Source organism: Melitaea cinxia, chromosome 8, assembly GCF_905220565.1.
Source record: "Melitaea cinxia chromosome 8, ilMelCinx1.1, whole genome shotgun sequence".
Lineage (NCBI taxonomy): Eukaryota > Metazoa > Arthropoda > Insecta > Lepidoptera > Nymphalidae > Melitaea > Melitaea cinxia.
Genome location: NC_059401.1, coordinates 16,971,035 through 16,978,528, shown reverse-complemented (window position 1 = coordinate 16,978,528; position 7,494 = coordinate 16,971,035). Strand labels below are relative to the sequence as shown.

The window sequence follows — 7,494 nt, the reverse complement described above, 5'->3', positions numbered from 1 at the left end:
CATAGGGCAATATTTTGTAACAGTGTAGCTTATGATCGAGTTCATAAATGACATGTCATCTCTAGACTCTGGGGTATTTTCGTTAATTAGTTTTCTAAACTTTGAACAAAGTTAGTTACGTTACCAACTTTATCCTTCTTTTTCTCCATCAGATTCTACTTTATCTGCCAGATATTTATATTCATTCCTTATGAATTTAAATATTACAATTTATTAGTAGAGATGAAATAATTAGGTCCAAAAGGACCTACCTAAAAAACCTAAGTAAATAGAATAGGCTTTAAATGTCTATACAACTAAAGTCACCAGTCATGTACATTATTAATGACAGAACTATCTTTAGGCACAACTTTGGTCCGTGTTATTGTATACCAAAGAGCACTCAGTACGAGTGATGTTTTTGACGATTAATTTCTACAGCGGTCACAGTAATGGCTGTTGCGCTGGTAATGAGGACTAATTGAGGTGTTTAAGACCCCCGATAAAGCTGTGAATTCTACTTGTAGTCGTTTACAGAGAGATAGGTTAGACACTCATTCTGAATGAAACGTGTAATAGTATAAAATATTTATAGTACTCGTTCTGTGATATTCTAATAATCTCACTTCAGCCTATCGTAGTTCAATGCTGGACATAGGCCTCCCCAAGTTCACGCCAAATACGGCCTGAACTCGTGTGTTTTGCTCATAGTCACCATGCTAGGCAGTTGGTTTGGTGACCGCAGGGCTGCTATACATTTTGTTGTTCAGAGGTGAGCCGGACAGACCCCATGGAGGAGAAGTCTGGCCTTTCTGCCGAGGCCAGCCTGTCGCTGAAGGGATCCTGTTGCCTGCAGATCCGGGACCCTCCAATTAAAGCGACTAAAGGCTCACGCAGGAGTTTTGGTCGATATTGCAACCCCAAGTGCTGAAGCCAACATACGGTCTAGAAATTTCTACCCGGGCATCCTGGATATCATTCAGGTCCCCCTGTGATACCAAAAAAAAACAAAAAAGAACTATATATTTGCAGCACAAAAATAATTAACGTTAAATGAATGGGCATGGTGACTATGGGAGCGTGGTGACTATGGGCAACACACATGAGTTTACGTTATTTTTGGCGTAAACTTGTGGAGGCCTACGTCCAGCAGTGGACTGTATAGGCTGTAATGATGAATGGGCACGGGTCAGCTAGTACATATACTTCATCATAATAAATTGATTAGTATTACTTCTCTTGATTTAGATTTACTGGAATAATACAATATTAGTGGGTATGAGATTACACGTGTCTGAGCTTCGTCGCTTATCAGGTCGTATTAACGTTTATTTAGCCTCTATTAATATTATGTATTTAACACAAAATACATAATTGAAACTATAATCGCTTTGCTGTTATACTAAACACTCAAGATCTGTAGTTTAATTATTAACATGTGGAATATATTCACTTTGATATACGCTTAAAATGTAATCAATTTTCTGGTAAAATTCTCTAATATATCTGAAAATGAAGAAGAAATTCAACCTGTAACATTCCACGCTTGGGCTAAGGTCTTTTTCTCAATGTAGGAGAAGGATTGGAACAATAATAGTAATAATTAATAGAAGATGAAATAATAGTAATGAATACATTAGGAGAAGGTAACTATCAGAGCATTATTTTCTTCACAAATATCTTGTTAATCATTCTTTCAATTTTTTTGAATTTTATCGGGGTTACAGCGGTATAAGAATCATTTGCACTGTTCGTTGATAGATTTCATAAAAATAATATCTTAAGCAAGATAAATATTTAAGTGTATATTTATTTAAACATAATATATACCGTCACGGGAGGACATTCCTCCCGTAACCATGGTTTCTGTAAAATATACGAAACGTCGGACATCTAAAAAACTTTTAAGCCACGATAAAGTCCGATAAAGTTGTTTCATTACAATTACTTAGAGGTACTCTTATTCAGTTGTAAAGACGATACTTATGCATTTTCGGTAATATAGACGCACTTTACGATTCCGACCCCCTGAATAGCAGACTGCCTCCAGCGTCTATCGTCTGAGTGGTCTCGCGGTAATGATGATTGCGACGCATTATTTAGGGTTACCTTGTCAAGTACAAAAATCCTTAAGTCTAGTCCGACTACCATAAAAACCTGGTATCTCTATATTTATTTAAACTATTATTTGTGGACGATAGTTACGCTGATAGTTACGCTAGAGAATGACGCTTTACAGTGATTATATACTACCTGTCAATTTTGATTACCACTGATCTAGGTCACCATTCAGTCGGTAACATCCCGCTGCTGGTCATCACATCATCATCATCATCACATCAGCCTTTCGCTGTCCACTACTGGACATAGGCCTTCACAAGTTCACGCCAAAAATGGCGTGAAATCATGTGTTTTGCCCATAGTCACCACACTGGCTGGCTTTCTCACTCTGCTGCCCGTCTTCGGCTTGTATATTTCAAAGCCAGCAGTTGGATTGTTACCCCGCCATCGGTCGGCTTTTTAAGTTCCAAGGTAGTAGTGGTCATAGGCTTCTTTCTGAATTACCACTGACTATTCTCTTTCCTCATATTGTTAGTCATAGTAATAGGATTCCATTGGACTTGGTATGGTTGTTTAGAGTACGGAACACATAAACCTTATTTAGAAACTAGAGTAAACTTAGTAATAAAGTTTGTATCGTTGAGATGACGTGATCTAGAGGTATTTTCAAACGAAGTTCGTCCAAAATGTTTGTTGTATTTTTTTTCATCACCGGAGCAGGCTGCGTTTTGAAATGGCTACAGCACTCTAAACCACGTCCATACTGTTCTGCAGATTATTCAAGAGACAGATGAATATAATTAGCCGCTGTTTATGGCGTTTGTGGACTACGAGAAAGCCTTTAACTCTGTCAAGACCTGGGCTGTCCTGGACTCCTGAATGAACGTGATCAGGATGAGATGAAATTTCCTGATCGGGTCCAGATCAGGAAATCTCATTTCATCCTGATCAGCCGGTTCAGTCCGGTCCTTTTAAAAAACACGAACGTATATTCTTGAAAAAATTGTTTAACAAAAAAAAAAGCGAATTGATATTATAAATATGTTACTTAACATAATTATTATGATATTTATTTCCGTTTATTTTTTCCAATGTGGGGCAGCAACGATCAGTCAAACTACGGAGATCTTCGAATGAAACAACGTAGACTAATTTTAACTACGTTTAATGTCGCGGTTTACAATATTTTAATTTTATACGAAGAGAGATGTTCGGAGCGCTTACGTTTAATTTCGAATTAATATTTTCTAGTCACCGTCTAAATGAATTTATATAAAAAAAATCGATCGCTTCAGCGCCACACAGTGGACAACGGTGGCAACCATTCAAAACTTCACGTGTGCCACCATCTGCACACTAGATGGGGTTGCTTGCTAAGCCGCGACATACCCCCCGCCTTGGAAACACCGGCTTCCAACATCAGGCTTCATCGTTGGATGGCTGCAGCGGCAAAGGGCAAATTTTCGAAAACGCCCTCCTCGTCGTTCCGGTTGCGGTACGGATGTCGGCCACACGTGTAACACCATCAGTCCCCGGGTAAATGCGAGTTATGCGTCCCAGACGCCATTTAAGTGGTGGTAAATTTTCATCTTTGATGAGGACGAGATGATCAATGGTTAAATCGTCATGATGAGTTTTCCACTTGGTTCTCTGTTGAAGTTCTCCGATGTATTCTCTGGACCACCTCCGCCAGAACTGCTGCCGCAACTGCTCTATACGGCGGTACCGGTTCATCGTCAGACCTGTAGCGTCAGAAATGGTCTCGCATGGCAGCGAAGTTAACGGTCGGCCCGTGAGGAAGTGACCAGGAGTGAGGGGAGTGAAATCGGTAGGATCGGTGGATAAGGGTGACAGTGGACGAGAGTTTAAAACGGCTTCGATTTGAATTAAAACCGCATTCATTTCCTCGTATGTTAATTTGGCGTTACCAACAATACGTTTAAGGTGATGTTTGCAAGACCTTACACCACTCTCAGACCTCCAAAATGCGGCGCATACGGTGGAATAAAATGAAAGTCAATACCCTCACATAAGGCGTAATCGTTTATTTGTTGTGAATTATTATGAATTAAATTTCGAATTTCTTTTTCAGCATCAACAAAATTTCTACCATTGTCGGAATAAATAGCTACTGGTTTTCCGCGTCTACCACTGAAACGTTTCAAAGCTAAAATATAGTCGTCCGTCGAAAGGCTCGTGACTAGTTCGATATGTACAGCTTTAGTTATGAAACAGACAAATAAACAAATATACGATTTCATTTGCCTAGCACCTCTTCCTTTACGATTCATTATCATAATAGGTCCAGCATAATCAACACCGGTCCGCTCAAACGGAAATCCCGCATCCAGACGTTCAGATGGTAAATTTCCCATTATAGGCTTAGGTATCCTATTGTTAAATCGAGAACATGTAACACATTGACGTACGATTTTTCTCACAAGACCTCTTGCACTTAACATCCACCATGTCTCGCGCAGGGTGTATAAAATAAGTTGAGGTCCTGCATGAAGTAGCCTCTTGTGCTCATGATTGACCAACAAAGTAGACATCGAGTGTCGACTGCACATTAAAAACGGATGTTTTTTATTAAAATTGAAATTAGACGAGTTTCGAAGTCGACCTACAACACGAATTAATTTCTTATCGTCTAAAACACGTTTAATCCAGATACACGATTTAATTCTTTATTATTACCTGTGTAACTTCTTTCATTCAGCAAATTATCATAAATCGTCGGAAATGATTGCATTTGTGCAAAACGAATCAACGTATACTGCGCTTCCTCTAGTTCGGACACTGATAACGAGCCGGTTTGTTTTGTTTTGTATCTATTAGCCTCGCCCCCTCGTACGTTGTTTATGAATCGAAGTACGTAGGCCCATACGCGTTTAAGTTTTGTGAAAGACGAGTATTTATTAAATTGAATAAAATCTAAGTTTTCGAAACTGCTAAAATTGTGTACTACATTTGATTTTAAGTCAGGCAAATTTTCTAAATTAATTATATTATTATTTAACGAATCAAAATTATTATGACATTGCAAGTAAGACGGGCCGTTCCACCAAAGTTCACAATTAATCAAAGAATCAAAGGCTAATCCTCTAGACAATAAATCAGCTGGGTTGTTTTCGCTCGACACATGCAACCACTCGGAGTCACCTGTCAGCTCGTTTAACTCGGTTACGCGATTTTGTACAAACGGTTTTAAGAGATGTGGTGACATCTTAACCCAACCGATGACGATGGTCGAATCAGTCCAAAAGATGACCCTTGAAAATGTTAAACGAATAACGTCGATAATTTTTTTATAAAGTTTTGCGCCTAATAAAGCACCACAAAGTTCTAGCCTCGGGATATCTTTAGACTTTAAGGGAGCAACTTTAGTTTTTGCGCATAATAATTTTACGACGATTTCAGAATCATGGTTATACGTACGTACATAAGCACAAGCGCCGTATGCACTTTGTGACGCGTCGGTGAATATGTGCAGTTCTTTGTATTGCGTGTAGTCGCTCATTACGTAACGAGGAATTTTTAATTCATTTAATCCTTTTAAAACTAACATAAATTTATTCCAAATAAGTTCGATATCGCGAGGTACTGGCGTATCCCAATCGAGCTTACTCAGCCATAACCTTTGAAGTAAAATTTTAGAAATAACTACGGTAGGCGATAATAAACCCAACGGATCGTAGATTTGTGATATTATTGATAACATTACTCGTTTAGTCAACTTAGGTATATTGTTATACTCGTCTATTTGGGTAGTGTAATGTAGGTAGTCACTATCGCTATACCAACCAATACCTAAGGTTTTATTTTGCGTGTGTTCACCGTTAAACTGCTGTGTTACCTGAGTATGAGCGAGTTCCGAGTTAAATATCCATTTACGTAGTACAAAAAATCCCGAACGTAAAGTCGCTGAAACTTTTTCACAAATGGATATTAGTTCATGATGATCATCACTGCCAGTAACTAAATCGTCAACGAATAAATCTTCAGTTATTACCCGAGCTGTGATGACGTCATCACAATCGTATGCGAGCTGACGTATACAACGCATACTTAAATACGGCGCTGATGCCGTACCATAAGTTACGGTATTAAGCTGATATATACCTAACAGATCTGTAGGATTGTCACGCCAAACGATATACTGCAGTGACCTTTGATCCTGCTGAACAAGGACCTGACGAAAAATTTTCTCTACGTCCGCACAGGCTACGTATTTATAACGCCTAAATCGTAAAAGTATAGAAAAAATGTCATTTTGAAGAGCCGGTCCCGGGTACTGAATATCGTTAAGTGACTTAGAAGAAGTAGTTGTAGCACTCGCCTCGAAGACTACACGCAGCTTAGTGGTTGAACTGTGCTCTTTAAAAACACCGTGATGCGGCAAGAAAAAGTTAGGATATTCAACCTTATTCACACGTGTCATATGGCCTAACGATTCATATTCGTTTATAAAGTCACGATACATACGTTTATATTCTGGTGTGCGCTCAAGTTTACGTTCTAATGCGAAAAACCTATTTTTTGCTAAATTATACGAATTACCTAAAACATCTGGTGATTGTTTCAAAGGAATGCGTACTGAAAACCTACCATCGATGTCTCGTTTAGTCGTATTTTTAAATAGATCCTCGCATATACGCTCATCAGCAGTAAGAATGTTACTGGACTGAGATACGTTTTCTATTTCCCAGAAACGTTTTAAATTGTCATCTAAAGTTTGATTAAAATTACAATAAACTTGATCGGTTTCACTGTCTTTTAATTGCGACGTATAAAGCGGGCCACACAATAACCATCCTAATTTAGAATTTTGGAGGTAAGGTCCCTTTTCTAATCGAATTCTATTATCGTTTAACAATAATTCCCAGAATAAATCAGCACCGATTAGTAAATCTATAGCCGAGGAAATATTAAATGACGGATCCGCAAGACGAATATTATTAGGTATACGTATAAATTTATTATCAATGTTTGTTGTAGGCAAACTAAACGTAATGTGCTGCAAAATGTAGCACCGAATTTTTGTACTATAATCGTTTATCTTAGAACGTATAATTATTTCACACAATTTATTCGATTGCGTTTTACACATACCAACGCCCGATATACGTATAGTGGACTGTATAGGTTTCGTATTCAAACGTTTAAATAATTTTTCTGAAATAAAACTATGTTGACTGCCGTTATCCAAAAGCGCGCGAGCTGTAAAAATTTCATTATTCCGATCTATTATATCTACCAACGCAGTGCATAGCAAAACCGGTTGTAATGTACTTCGCGGCCGCGCGTGGCAAGTAGCTACGCTATGAAGCGCAGTCGACCGACCGGCCGCTTCACGAGTCTCGTTTAAATCAGCTGATCGCCCGCTTTGCGTATATTCGAATTTATTTAAATTATTATTAATATGTAATAAAGTATTATGTTTGTTCCGACATT

General features: G+C 38.4%; 1 pseudogene; it reads right to left on the bottom strand.

Annotated features, from left to right (window-relative positions):
- Positions 1-3,189: 3,189 nt before the first annotated feature.
- Positions 3,190-6,523, bottom strand: LOC123655707 (annotated as a pseudogene).
- Between the last annotated feature and the right edge of the window lie 971 nt (positions 6,524-7,494).